We start from the raw sequence: 15323 nt of genomic DNA, 5'->3' as shown, positions 1-15323 counted from the left end.
ACTCCTCTGGAGGGGAAGCAGAGGGAATAGAGTCCTCTGCATCAGAATCCTCATAAGTAGATAATGGCAAATCCAGATCATCAGAAGAATCACAAAAATCAGAATCCTGGTCAGAAGATTCATAAAAAACTTCAGTCCTAGGTCTCTTAGAAGGGGGAGGATGGCTTCCCCTGATTAGAGTTATAAGATCTTCAGCCATTCTTATCATTTTTTTAGGCATAGAGGCCTGAGCATGTGGCCCGGGTGTTGGTTTCTTAGGCATGGTTCGACATTTTGGCCTAAATGAAGAAGGAGGCGTCAGTTTAATATGCAAGTCCATAGGCCTGAATACACCCTCAGAAGCCGGTGCCTGCATGGCGGCTTCGGACCCATCCAAGGTAGAGACATCCGCAGGTTCCACAGTTGAAGCATCTCGCGGCATACCGGACTCCAAATGGGTCTCAGTAGAGGCCTGCGAATCAGAAGTAGCGGGTATCAGTGGCTGCGAAAGCGCCTCACTGAGTACCGGCGAATTGGCGACTGGCTTAGGAGAAGCGTTGTTGGCAGCTTTGGACCTCGGCGGCCTGTCTCTATCTTGGCGTTTTTTTGGAAACCCGGTAGTTGGACGGCTAATCGACATTTCTGGATAATTAAACCGAGAACCGAAATATTTAGATGTGAAAATATACCGACGATGGAGAGTGCGCTGATTAAATAAAGCACAAAACCGACAGCAAGGTTGTTCGTGGTCAGGGCCTAGGCAAGGAATACAGTACAAATAAAAACCTTTGTGAGGTATTTGCTTTCCACAAGTAATGCAATTATTAACTTTTACTGACATCGGTAAGGAGCAAGAAAAAGTTTCCCCAACGGGGTACTTAGCTTTAGTTGAAGACCTCGGTTCTGAAACTCGAAAACGAAAATTTCAGGAGTCTGCCGACCAGCACTTGCAATCTGCTTCTGCTATGGGCACCGCACGGCAAGAAAGACTGATGTAATGACGTCGGCTGCATGTTTTATACCCTTGATGACCTGACATCATGGAAGAAGGGACAGCAACTGACGCAGGACCCAAGACTTTGTAAATCAGACTGACTGAGGACTACTGCAAGCAGATAACCCAAATGTACTGGCTGCAACAGTGAAACACGAAGAACATTGAACAGTGAAACACGAAGAACATCTAACAGTTCTGGTGAAGACAGAAAACTGACATCTACACCTGCAGTGAACTTACATTATACACTATACATGTGATACAGAAATAAAAAATAAGTTTCTGTCAGAACTACTTGACAGAACAAACCTGATTCGACATCACACTGAGACCATTCCAGGGGAAAAGGCCAACATAAAACCTTAGAGAATACCAGTGGCACTGAGGAGAGCTGGCCAAGAGAAAGTACAAAAAATTCTTAAGACAGGGGTAATAAAGGATCCAAAATGAGTGGACGAGACACATAGTTTTAGTCTTAAAGCCTGATGGAGGACTCAGGTTCTGTAATGATTTTAGAAAATTGAACTGCATTACAAAGTTACTGACTACATTAGATGCAGCAAAGGGATACTGGCAAATCCTAACAGCTGAACCCCATGATGCTTTTTCAATACCACAGAACTTATTCCAGTATACCCGTTCTTCTTTTAGGGGTATACTGTGCCACTCTTCCCTTTCAGAAATGAACTCGTAGAGTCCTAAAGCCCCATGTCAAATATGCTGCTTGCTTACACAATGTCATAATACACTCTGATGATTGAGACCTTCCATCCAGCTAAGGTATACGATATACTAGACTTGCTCAGATAAACCAGGTTGTTAATGTCTCATGACAGAGACAAAATATTTATGGAATGTAAATGGTTGTGGGATTACTATGCTGCAGAAGAAAAACTAGAAATGTGTCAGCTGTGGTTCTCTAAAGATATTTATGATCACCTCTGGAAAGAAGAACAATGAAGATTATACGCTAATTCAGCTGTTTAAACAGTCTGTATTTTGCACTTGGATCTTAGTTTTATGAGACATTATAGGACTTAACTTTACCCTTTAAGCAATGAAACAGTGGATACAAATACGGTATATTGAAGGGCAGCAAATGTTTGCTATAGCCATGCATGACTATGATGAATTTACCATGAATCCAAACTGCTGATCATCTCAGAAAGTTAAAACTACCTATAAGATTACTGGGCTTTATATTTTGGCACCTGTGTTTAATTCATGACAAAAGAGTCAGACAAGGTGGTATTCTAGTCAGAACGCTAACAACCATAAGCTTAATGGTCAGTAAGACATTAATATTCAGACTATTTTAAGTTAACAACATATTGTTCAGCACTGTTGTTCTTCATAGAAATCTGTCAGAACCTTAGGCTGACATGTCAACACATTTTCTCTCTTCTCTCTCTGTCTCTGACTTTCATTTAACTTAACCACAACCTGTATACTGTACTAACTACACACAACATCCACACATTCTAACATGATAATCTTATTCTGCTGGTAGTATATATCTTTTTTCACAACACATCACTTCATCATGGCCTAGGCATTTCTGCAAATTTACATTTTCTGTTAACCAAGACATAAAGCCACAAAAATTGCTTGCTTAGACAGGCAAATTATAAATCATAACCTCTTGTTTTGCTTCTCTGGATTTAAATACTCTCCCCCCTTTTATGCTTTTATACTGCCAATAAGCAGTGACTCTAATGTAACATGCAGGGAGAATGTTTGTTTTTTTTTTGGCAGGCCATTCACTGGTCTTCTAACATTTCAGGCTCACACACAGAGACCATCTCTGAGATGCATTTTAAGCATACAAGTTGCACATTTTCTTTCAAACTGTATAAAAGCCATTACAAAAAGGAAGTTATGTACTCACCATAATGTTCCATCTGTGTTGTCGATCTTCATTTATCCTTTACCTTTTGGTTATAGTTCTGACCGTCAGAACCGGGTCAGTCATTACGTAGCTTACACCAGCCAAAAACTCTCAAGGTAAGACTTTACCCACAATACCCCTCTCCATATTACCTCAGATCGAGTTTGCAGGTACAGTGCCAGACAAAGAAATTTGTAAAGAGGCCATACCCAACATCAAACTTGATAAAGTTACCAAGACAAGAGTCTGATCCTCCAGAATGTTCACAGGAGGGGGAAGGAGGGTGGAGTGTAAAGGATAAATGAAGATCGACAACACTGATGGAATGTTATGGTGAGTACATAACTTTATTATCTGATGTAAATCTTCATTTATCCTTTACCTTTGGGACAGAGCCCCCAACTACTTTAGTTCCTGGTGGCCTTATGGAAGGATAGACCTGAGAACCACAGAGCCAAAAGATGCTCATTCCCTGGAGACTGTATCCAATTTGTAATGAGTAATAAAGGCATGCGGATTAGCCCAGGTTGTTGCTGCGCATATTTCATCCATGGAAGCCTTGGAATGGAAAACAGCAGAAGTGGCTATTGATCTAGTGGAGTACGCTTTCACTGACGCTGGTATCTTGAGATTCTTTTTATTGTACATGAAAGTAATACAGTCTCTTAGCCATTTTGACAAGGTAACATTTGAAACAGATTTTCCCAGAGATGGACCGGAGAAAGATACAAATAATTGGTCCGACTTTCTAGATTCTTTAGTTCTGCTGAGGTAGAAACGTAATTGTCTGTGAACATCCAGCAAATGTAAGCAATACTTACTTTTGTTGGAAAAATTAGGAAAGAAAATGGGCAAGTCAATGGTTTGATTAACATTAGTCTCTGAGACCACCTTAGGGAGAAAGGCTGGATTGGTTCTTAGTGAAACTCTATTGTTATGAAAAAACAAATAAGGGAGTTTTGAAGATAATGCTTGTATCTCAGAAATTCTCTTGGTGGAAGTAATGGCGATCAGAAAAATGGTTTTCTATAAAAGAAACTTTAAGTGACATGTAGCCACTGATTCAAAGGGAGGAAGCATTAAGGACTGCAAAACCAAAGTCAGACCCCAAGGAGCTACAGGGTCTTTAGAAGGAGGTTTCAGCTGCAAAGCCCCTTTCATAAACACTTTACATAATCTATGAAAAATCAGTGAATGGTCTTTGAAGCCATTGTGAAAACTGGAAATAGCAGCTAGTTGGACCTGAACAGTGGAAGCAAGCGCTCCTTGAACAAAAAGCATAGCTAGAAACTCCAAAACTTTTTCAACCGGTGCAGAAAAGGGATTAAGACCATTATTGTACACCCAAACAGAAAATCTTTACCATGTGCTTTGGTACAGTTTCCTGGCAGAAGGTCTATGGGAAGCCAGTAGAATTTTTTGGACTGGAGAAGATACATTTTTCTGCCTGCTGACTAGTAGAATTGGAGGAGCCAAGCTGTAAGCTAGAGGTTCTGAAAATTGGGGTGCACCAGTCCATGCGGATGAGATAGAAGATCCACAGCTGGGTCTAGAATCCATGGATGGTGAACTAAATGAGGCCACAGAAAGGGGAACCAGACCTGTCGAGGCCAGAAGGGCTCAATGAGGATCACCTTGCTGGCTTTATTTAAAAAGAGGGGAATAAGAGAGAAGGGGGGAAAGCCATAGAGAAGACCCAGGGGCCAATCATGAAGGACAGCATCTCTTGGGGACTCCTCCAAGGGGAGAATTAGGGCAAAATAGCTGTTGCAGTTGTTGTTTTGGGGTGATCCAAAGAGGTAGCAGCAAGGTTGGCCCCAGTGACAGAAAATCTCCTTCAACACTCTGGGACTGATGAGGCAAGAGAATGCATCTGCTCAATTTGTCCACCTTGACATTTGAGCTTCCCATGATGTGAGCTATCAGAAAGCGGTTGAAGGATATCGCCCATTGCCACACTGACAGCTTCTTGACATAAGGGCTAAGATTTGGATCCTCCCTGTCTGTTGATGTACTTGACTACTGACATGTTGACTGACTGAGTTGTAATCATTCTTAGAAGGAGGACAGATTGGAAGGCTTGCAACGCTAAGAGCACTGCCCTCGGTTCTAGAACGTTGATATGCAGGTTGGCCTCTATGGGGGGACCAAGTGGCTTGGACTGTTCTTCCCAGATAATGTCCCCCCACCCCATCTGGGAAGCATCCGTGGTCACTGTCACCTTGGGTTGAGGTGGGATAAAGGTGTGGCCTAAAAGAATTTCCTCGGATTCCATCCACCAGGATAGGTCCTTCTTGCAAAGATTGATTAGAATTGGGTACGTCACTGGATGGTTTAGGATGGACCATAGCAATGCTAGAAGCCATTGTAGTAGCCGTATGTGAAATCTTGCTAGGGGAACTCAGGTGATGGTCACTGCCATGGAACCACAAACTCGAAGGACTAGAAGTGCTGGAGCCTTGTCATTGGAAAGAATAGCCTGTACTTGGGATTTTATTTTCTGTAGGCAGTGAAAAGGAAAGGAAGCTACACAGGAAATGTTGTTCAGGCCAGCACTTATGAACTCTAGATCTTGAGTGGGAGTCAGGTGAACTTTTGAGTGATTCACGGTTATGACCAGATGGGCAAACAGGTGTAGGATGAAATCTGTTGCCTGAAGTTGTAGACACCTAGTGGGAGCGGTGATGACCCAGTCATCTAGATAAGGAAACTCCCAGAATCTGTGAAGTTTCAAGTGAGCTGCTACTGCCTCCAAACATCTGGTGAACACCTTGGGGGCTGTGGTGAGGCCAAAGGGCAGCACTCTGAACTGGAAATGACTGACTCCTAGCTGAAAGCGGAGGAACCTTCTGGACAGTCTGTCCATTCTTATGTGGTAACAGGGCCGGCCTTAGGCATAGGCGAACTAGGCGACCACCTAGGGCGCCATAAAGCCGGCATCATAAAGGGCGCAATTTCGTTAACTTAACTTCTCTTTTCATCTGTAATTGCGCCCGCCCTTTGTAGCATTGCGCCCTCCCCCACATCCCTGACTACTGCTCCAATCGATCCACAGTTTATAATACAACGCAGCCCATACCCGCCTCTCATTCCTTTTTTCATTGACGATAGAGGCGGGCGCAGCCATTGGCTGTCGTTACTTCCTGTGTTCCTGATCTGTGGACTGGACGACATCGGTGTGGATTATCGGCGGACTGGTTCCCTCTACACCACGCGGGCTACCAACTGCGCTTTCCGGATTTTTTGTGCTGTAGTTCTGACTCTTCTGAGGTACTTTTTTTTAATGCATAATGACATGGGTGCACTCAGGTACAAAAAAGAAAACAAAACTATTAATATTTTTCATTATTTTTCTGAAGTTCTGAGTTACTTGGTCATCCTTTTCCTATGCTGTAAGTTAATTATTTTTGTGTATTTGTTGAGTAAGTAGTATTGCCTCATGCATTAACCCAACGAGTTCCATCCGCTTTACATTAAAAAAATAACAACACCAACAGCACCCAAGAAAAGAGATTGTTACTCTGCAGTACCTCTTATGGGGATATTTTAAGAGCAGCAGGCTCAGAACAGACGGTGGGTCTAGATGTATAAAACAGAAAGTTAAGAACACAAACTGACATGAAATTCATGATAGGTCACGAATGTAGCCCCTGGATCTGATTTTCTCGGTCTCCATTTGCAACCAGCACGTTTAATTTGTAACATCTATTTATCAGACTCTTGCGTTCCGATCGGTCCTGAAAACAGGCACTTCACTTGTGTATTGTTGCCAATGTTTGGGTAAATGTGGCACTTCTGTTTTTGAAACCTTCAGTGGCAGGGCACTACCATGCTGGCTTATCAACTATTACGTAGTTCGCAGCTCGGATTCGCATCCAGGCATCCAAATCCACAGCAAAACATTATCGTTCGCAATTTCTCGATTGCTGTCTGTTCATGAATGCTTTTTGTCACTCTTTACATGGCGGATTAATTTAAAACAATTTTGAAATAGCCCCAGCAAGTGGTGTTTGCATTTTGTATTACAGATTATTGTGATCTGGTTCTCATGCATTCCTTTATTCTAGATATTTTATGTATTTTTGTCTACTGTTTCTTTCTATGAGGGCTCATGGCGCACCATAAATTATAAGCAAAACGGGCAGCAATTTTCCTTTAGTACACTACTACATATAACAACAATAATTGTATTAGACCATTCTAATATACGTTAGCAGAATGTTCACATTTTGCCTCATATTTTGGTCTGTTGCTCATAAAATGTGTGGTTTTGTAGCAAATCACTGGGATGTTGTCAAGATTTAAGCCACTAAACAATGGCACACATTTGTGTTTCAGACTTCACATCCCTTAGGAAATGTCTGCTAACACAAGCCCTATTACTCCAGCAATTTTATAATAGCAATATTTAAAATATGTCCTTATTTTGGGGCCTTCCTCCTCCCATTTTGTCGGGCTTTGTCCAGATTTCTTGCACTAAGAGGTTAAGAGGTAGACATTCTAATTGCATGAGCGACTCATATAACACTAATAAAAGCCTCGTGCAGGCGTGAAAACAGAGGCCATGGTAAAGTTATTGCAGTATTTAATGTCAAACATTGATTAAATGTTGGGAATTGCTCTTGCTCTTGCAGTGGGACTGCCACTTGTTCATGTGTTCAAAGTAAGGTATTTTACCGATATGTGAGACTTTGCAGAACAAACCAAACTCTCATCAGTCCCAACTTGGTCTCACGAAAACGAAGGAAAAAATAGTCAAGACTCAGAGTTGTTCTATTGGTTTGTATCATATTTATTTATATAATTATAATTTTGCGTCGGCTTTATTTTTGTCTGCTTTGTTTACTGGGCTAATGCACTTATTACAAGTGACCATATTCAGGCTCACAGACCAGGTGTTGTAAACCACAATAAGTTCTTTGATTACATTGCCATCTTCAACAAAACAATTATTATGACTTCATTCACTGATTCTGGTAATATCCCAATATTTGTAATACTTGGTGTGAACTCAAATATTTTCTCTTTCTAAAATAGCAAGGTATTTACCATTTGCCACGTTCGTTTTCCGGCATAGATGCCCAAAGCATGACTGTCTTGTGAAAAGGATGGTAGCCCTACTAACCTACCACCATAGACATGCACATTATTTAGGGTTGTCACCTTTCAAATACCCAACATACCCACAGCCAGTACAAAGGACAGAACTTCACTTTTTTGCTTAAATAAAAGCTTATTCAGATAGCATTTTAGTTGCTTATTCTGTTTCTTATAACATTTAGGTATTTCAGATACAGAATAATTGTTGTATGCAACTATTACATACAGTATAGGTAATATGCTTGTCCTAAAATCTCAGGACATTTGCCATTTTTTCAATTTCTTTGCAGGACACAACTGCCCAAAGAGGGACTGTCCCTCGCAAAGTGGGACAGGTGGTAACCCTAACATTATTTTAGTATAACTTAACATTTGTTTCAGAAAAAAATAAGTTATCAAGCATCAGCGCTGAGCTTTTACACTGTCGTTTTTTGTTTGGTTTATATATCAGTAACATTAATCTATATTACAGCTTTCTAAATGCACCATTCTTCATTGTGTCAACAGTACTTAGCTTTTTGCGTCACCAGATTAGTTGCTACCTCATTCTTCCCTTGGTGATTTGTGCCTCTTTTTTTGTCCATTTTTCATCAAATTGTGTTTTTTGGCAAACTATTGGTAAATCATTAAAGACTGAAATTAGGAAATGCTAGACATTTGAGTTTCAGAATTCATATCCTTTGGAAAATTCATGTTAATGTAAAACCTGTTACTTTATCAGCTTTCTAAGTTTGTAACAGCAATATTTAAACATTGCCCTGTTTTTGGGGGCCTTTGTCCCTCTTTTTACGGCTTTCTCAAGATTTCTTGCTCTAAGACATTTGGCCAGTGTATGAATGTTGGAGAAAATGTTTGATGGAAAGAAATGCTAAGTTTTCCTTTCCTATCTGTTAACAATTGCAGCAGTTGCATAATGATGTAGAAACTTCTAAAAAGGCAGTGGTCTACAAATACCTGTTGTGTAGTGGGCTTTTGGTTTCAAGAAGTCATTGCCATTCTTTTTATTGCTAGTTTTGGTCTAGAAATAAATGTTATATAGTGGGCTGTTTCATGAGGTCATCACCATTCCTTTCATTGCTAGTTTTAAATTAGTCATTCTATGCTGTGAAGTCAGTTTATAAATCATGTGCAATGAAACAGCTTTCTTTCTGATGCAGTGACAGATATTAGCAAGAATAGTGTTTATGTACTTTGGTAACTGCTTATGTCATACAAATGAAAACTAAGCATGATAGACATTATTAGTTATGCATTATAATGAAGTGCCACAGTCTGTCTCTGGAATAATCAAATAAGTTGGTCTGGAGTGGTAATGGCATGCGTGCACCACACGTGTATTTTTTATGCCCAACTGATTTAAACCTATTAAATAATAGCCCATTGTTATAACATGTAGCATTTTCTATTGTGTTACCTTCCATTATATTACTGTTGTATCAGTTTGTACCATTGATGTCATAGTCTATGTGACAATTATATTGTACTTTGGTAGCAATTTTAGCTGTTTTATATTTGTCTATAGTGTGATATTCCTTGCTGTTAAAATAGCTTTCCATTTTTAGTTTTAATTTTGTGTTGTGTGATAACTGAGAACTGTAATCATATGTTTGCCATTTCCTACTCCCATGTGGCTTAACTGGGCACTCATTTATATTATGCAAGAATAGCCATGTGACGATTTTGGTTCTATTTTAAGAATAGGGAAGCTGGCTCTCTGGTTTTTAGATTGTAGTTGAATATAGCGCTTGCCTCCACATATATAGTTTTGGGGGCAAAGGAACTGAAGTTGAATTATTTATTAACATTATGTATACTTAACAAGCACTGGAGGCACTAAGTCAGTTTTAAAATTTTGTAAATCTGATTGCATGGCTTAAACCAGTATAGCTGTTACATTTCATTGTGTTGCATGATACAGTACTTGGGCCAGTGTGGTAGTTAAGAATTGTCCTTCCAATGGCACAAGTTAAAAGGTAATCTTATGTCAAATTGTAACTGAGATACATGATAAATAGGGCTGAGTCCTAAGTATAAAGAAATATATTTTAATCACATTGATCAGCTTAGATGGACTTTAGTATGCTGCAAGGAAGTGTTCCACCTTTGCCACTTTGTTCCACATTGGCAGGTACAGTTGACAGCTATGGAGGGTTTTGTCTCTTATTCTTAGGAAAGCAATTTCCATGGATTGCCTTTCTGCTGGAATACCATTGTATTGATTATTGAAGTGGTGTTCCAAACTAACCAGATATGCTGCTAAGTTTGGTAGAGGTGATGGACAGCTATCGGCATATGTAAAGGTGAGCATACATATCCAAACTCTAAAAACTGTTGTGCTCATCCATTAGTAAACCTTTTGCTGTCCCTTATTCTCTCTGACAGAGAAGATTGCTGTCGATCTCGCATTGTAACACTATGTTTATGCTACATATTTCATTATGGTCAGTCAGTGCCCAGTGTCTGTTGTACATGCTGGTCAGTGATATGCTGGTGTGTAAGGCTTGCTCCCTTTGTTACACTATGACAAAGCATTCACTGATTTTTTAAGCCGTTAAAAAAATTTAAAGAAATGACTGGAGTGGCTTTTGTGGGAGTGACCTACCTGTGGGCGTGGTTCAAATAGGGGTGTTCCTTGAGAATGGCAAGGGTGGGGCTTAAGGGGCACCAGAGCACTACTTCGCCTAGGGTGCCATTTCAGCTAAGGCCGGCCCTGTGTGGTAATACACGTCCTGAAGGTCTACAGAGCACATCCAATCATTTTCTTCTAGAAAGGGAAGTATGGAACCGTGATCATCTGGAAATTCACTTGCTGAACAAACTTGTTCAGAATGCTGAGATCTAATATTGTTCTTAAGTCCTGTCTTTTTTGGCACTAAAAATAATCTTGAGTAAAATCCAGATCGCATCTGGTCAGGTGGGACTTCTTGGATGACTCTTTTTTTCTAGCAGCTTTTGAATCTCTAGGGCTGCTTGGTTCCTCTGATTGGGTGGAACATCAGGGAGTTTTTGTTTTGATTTCGGAAAGACAGTGAAGGGAATATGGTAGCCTCTGGCAATAATCCTTTGCACCCAAGCATCTCTAGTTATTTGTCGCCAGGCTCTTGAGTGCAGTGAAAATCTTTTCCGACTGCTTCCAGAGGTAAGCAATTGGACCCCTTTTCAGGAGCACTGACAGGATTGTCTAGAGAAAGAATCTCTGTAACCCTGATTTTGGAGGCCACCTCTGTTACGGGGTTGGCATCTTCCATCAGAGCTCCCCCTCTGCCCCATGAAGAGCTGCCACCCCATATGCCCTGAAGGGATTTTTTTGAACCACATTTTGCCATTCCACTGATTCCTAGAGTAAGACCATTGGGGAACAGAAAAATGTATGCCCACTGCCTTTCCATCTTTCTCACACCTGGCTAGAGTTTCTATGAATTTGGGGCCAAATACGGAAGATCCGTCAAAAGGAGCATAAGGGCTCTGCAAACTCACACAAGTGCATCCAGACGTGACATCTAATGGCAATGCCTGAACCCGTCCCTTTGGCTGCATGAGCAATAAGCCTCATGGACAAGTTAGAAATAGACTCCAGGGTGGCTAGCTGGGAGGCCACTTTATCCTGGACCTCCTCAGACACAGCTCCTGCAAGGGTATCTGACAACTCCTTGATCAGATCCCTCTGGAACTTAGTGAAATGTGCCATAAAGTTAAAAAACCTTAACGCAAAGGTCGATGAAGCATAGACCCACTTTCCGAATCTGTCCACCACCCTGAAATCCCGATTAAGGGGGTGAACAGTGGAACTCTCTTCAGCTAGCTCTACCACCACCACAGCATCTACTGCTAACCCTTTTACCCTATGTTGGTGGTCCTCTGGAGCAGCTAGTATTTTGTCAGGTCTCTGGGGAATTGGCTGTATGCAATCAATTTAATAAGACTATCAGTGGGAGGGGGAGGGGGTCACCCATGGAGTAGATGGAAGCATGCAGGTATACTGACTCCTCAGAGGTAGGGTCTTTGGGCTTCCAGTTACCCCTCTATTTCAGAATCTCTAGAATGTCTCTGAAGGAAACGTCTTCCGGGGGGTGACCAGGGGGAACCCTCTTCATCACCAAAGTCTGTGTCTTCTGTGACGGATTCCTTGGGGGAATCTAAGTGTTTCCTCTTACACGTTTTCTTCCAGGGTGGCTCCTCAGTGGGAATTTCTGAGGAGGACTCAGAAGAAGAGGGGCCCTGTGCAGGGGCATCTTGCAGGTTTGGCACCCGCTGTCTGAATGTGGAGACTGGTGAAAGCTCAGGGCAAAAAGGAGTCTTGGGATAAAACTCCGACATAGAAGGGGGAAACTGCAAGTCTACAGATGCCATAGCCCTCTCCATAACCTGGAAGGCATCCCCCCCCCCGAATAGGGATGGGAGCCCAGAAAGACAACCTTGGAACTGAGGTCACACCCCACCCTGAGAGACCCACCTCCAAGGTAGAAGCTGAGGAAGAGCCCACTTCTGCCTAGGTTCCAAGAGTTAACAACAGCTCTGAATAAAAAAAAAAGAGCCAATCCGAAACTCTGAGATCCGACAGCTGAGCTACGGCCCCAGAAGTCTGCCGGTTCCAAAGGAACTGAGAAAGGCAAGGCAAATCCTGGAACCAAAGGGGAAAAGGATGTCAGCACCAGAGCAGCTGGAACTGGGTAGATTGGAGTCAGGGCTTCTAAGCCCTCAGAGGAGGAAGATTTTTGAGTCCTGGGAGAAAATGCCCCAACTCCCGAAGGGAGTGGGGTCTGAAAAGAGCTAGACAGACCCCTAGCCACTAGGAGCTGATCCAACAACCTCACAACATCGACTTTAGTAAGACTCCTGGAGAATCTAACAGATCAACCTGAAGGCGATTCTAGTCTTTTAAGGAAAGGGCTAGGGAGATGTCCCACATAGGGATCAATACAGGGAGAATACCTTGTCCTGGGTGTATAAGTTATGTTGGATTTCGGCATCGACAGAGGTTCCAGAATCTGTGGCAGTGTAGATGGAGATGCCAGTAACAACCTGGATACCGAAGATAGCACCAAGATTTGTGGTGCCATAGAAGACGGTGCGGGGGATGTTGTCAGTTCCAAAAGTTTGCAAACCTTAGCCTTTGGCTCCGTGGCAACAGTAGGAGTGGAAGGCTTACGCTTTTTAGCCACCGGAACCTAAGGAGACGTCAGTACCAAGTGGCTTTTTAATGGTTCCAGAGTCAGACTTTGAGGGGGAACGAGTGTGTCTTTGATAAGGTCTCCTCAAAAGAGGACATAATCAGTCCTTTTAGGATCAATTTATTTTTACGTTCAGTCAAAGCCCGGATACTGAAAGCCTGTCAAATACAGCAGTCTTGGAAAAGATGAGCCGGACCTAAATAATAGACACAGGAAGAATGCCCATCGGAATTAGGCATCTTCCAACCGCAGTCATGACACTGCTTAAAACCTGTAGTGCCTTTTGGTTTCTCGGCCATGCTGACAAGTAACCCAACAAAAAAAGAGAGGTGTCAACAGGCGTACACACACACACACACACACACACACACACACACACACACACACACACAAAGAAAACTACCAACAATGGTAGGCTAAGTTACCTAAGAAGGTAGAAAGAGAGGGAAAGATAGTACCAACAATGGTATTGGACGTTACCAACTGGTAAGAAACACACTCACTTGACAGAAAGGTGGGTAGAAAGGAATATATACACATATATATTACATACAGAGAGAGAGAGCGAGGAAGAAAGTTGTATTAAAGCTGAAATATAAAATGAAATTTCACTTAGCTGCAAGAGAAAATGACTGACACATCTTGCAACAAGAGTGGCACACGAGATCTGAGGTTAATATGGAGAGAGGTACTGTGAGTAAAGTCTTAGCTCGAGAGTGTTTGGCTGGAGAAAGCTATGTAATGGCTGAGCCTGTTCCAACAATCAGAACTGTAACCCAAAGGTAAAGGATAAATAAAGATTGACAGAATCAGATAAAAAAAATTTCCCTTTCAAGGTAGAATTGGATATTTAAGCACTGCATGTAACATCATTACCAGTAGAAATGGATATTCAAACACTGTATTTAACATAAGCAACATAACTCCTGATGAAAGGCTCCTGTCAGCCCTAACACTTGAGTAACTGTAAAACCCAAGTTGCACCAATGGAAGGTATAACATCAGCTGTGTATTCTAGGTGTCTTTGTGCTTCATGTTAGAGTACTGCATGTTACTGCAGTCTTCCTCTGAGAAGCTGTTGCTCAAGCAGCTTCAGCTGGGTCCCAAACCTACTCTTTGCAAGGGACAAAAAGAAGACCCCCACACACACACACACACACACACAGTGGAAATGAGGCCCAGCAGGAAGTGCACAGAAACCTTCTGATGGCTGCAGGAACTGACAACTGAGGTCCATACACATATAGTTCTTGTTGTATTGCTCAGACTCTTACTGCTTCATTATCTTGCAATGCAGACTTTATACAGGTGTCTGTCATACTTAAAAACACATATTACTGCCCTAACTGCTTTATAACCAATGAAATAAAATATGTCAAACTCTAGGTGAAGTCTTATTCTTCTCATTAGTTGCAACAGTAACAGACAGAAAAACACAATTTGAGAAAACAAAAAACAAAACAAAAAAAAAACTGTTTCCTGTATGTTGGCTATTTTCATACTTTAAAGAATTGCAATCTCTAAGTGTATTCTTATGGTAGCATAAACCAAACTCTTCTTGTCAGACATTTGTATACATGAAGATCTTACTTTGGCCCTTGTATGTTTCTTCATTACTAAGAAGGCAGTAACAAGTTTAAACCCCTGATGAAGAATAGTCAAAAGAACTGAATAAAAATATAGTACTTCTTAACTAAATTATGAATATCTAAATAAAGGATAAATTGGATTTCAGATGAACAGTTTGGGCAATATAAAATAGTACTTTGTATGTACTGCTATACCATGGACCTTACTCTAGTTTATTTACCTTTACATTTAGCCTAGTTCTTTTTGCACCTCATTATAATTGTAGCCTTATTTACGCTAAAAGCATCTTCTACTTATGTGAAGGAGAATTTTTTTTTCTTCTGCTGAGGCTGCTCTTCTCCAGCTCCATTGGAAGATAGCTTTTTCTGAAAAACATCCTGGAGGCAACACTTGTGATAAAAGAGTTACTTCTGTCTGCAGCAACTGTTAATACCAACGGTATTTGTTGCTCTGTACATATAAGCTGACTGGTCTCTCATGTGATTTTTACTGATAATACTGCACTGTATCAGCCTGCCTCTTCTGAATTTTTCTGCTTCTTCCGTGTCCTTTCAAATAGGTGACTCACAGAAAATAAAAACTTCAAAACAGACTTTGC

The 15323-nt window shown here is 41.3% G+C and overlaps 1 protein-coding gene across 2 annotated transcripts in view; it reads right to left on the bottom strand.

Annotated features, from left to right (window-relative positions):
* PTPN9 (protein tyrosine phosphatase non-receptor type 9) overlaps nt 1-15323 on the bottom strand; it is a 2029980-nt gene that overhangs the window by 617960 nt on the left and 1396697 nt on the right. The gene's annotated exons all lie outside the window — the stretch shown is intronic.

The sequence above is a fragment of the Protopterus annectens genome, chromosome 7.part0 (genome assembly GCF_019279795.1).
Source record: "Protopterus annectens isolate FY-2018-M chromosome 7.part0, PAN1.0, whole genome shotgun sequence".
Taxonomy (NCBI): Eukaryota; Metazoa; Chordata; order Ceratodontiformes; family Protopteridae; genus Protopterus; species Protopterus annectens.
This window is presented reverse-complemented; position numbering and strand designations above follow the sequence as displayed.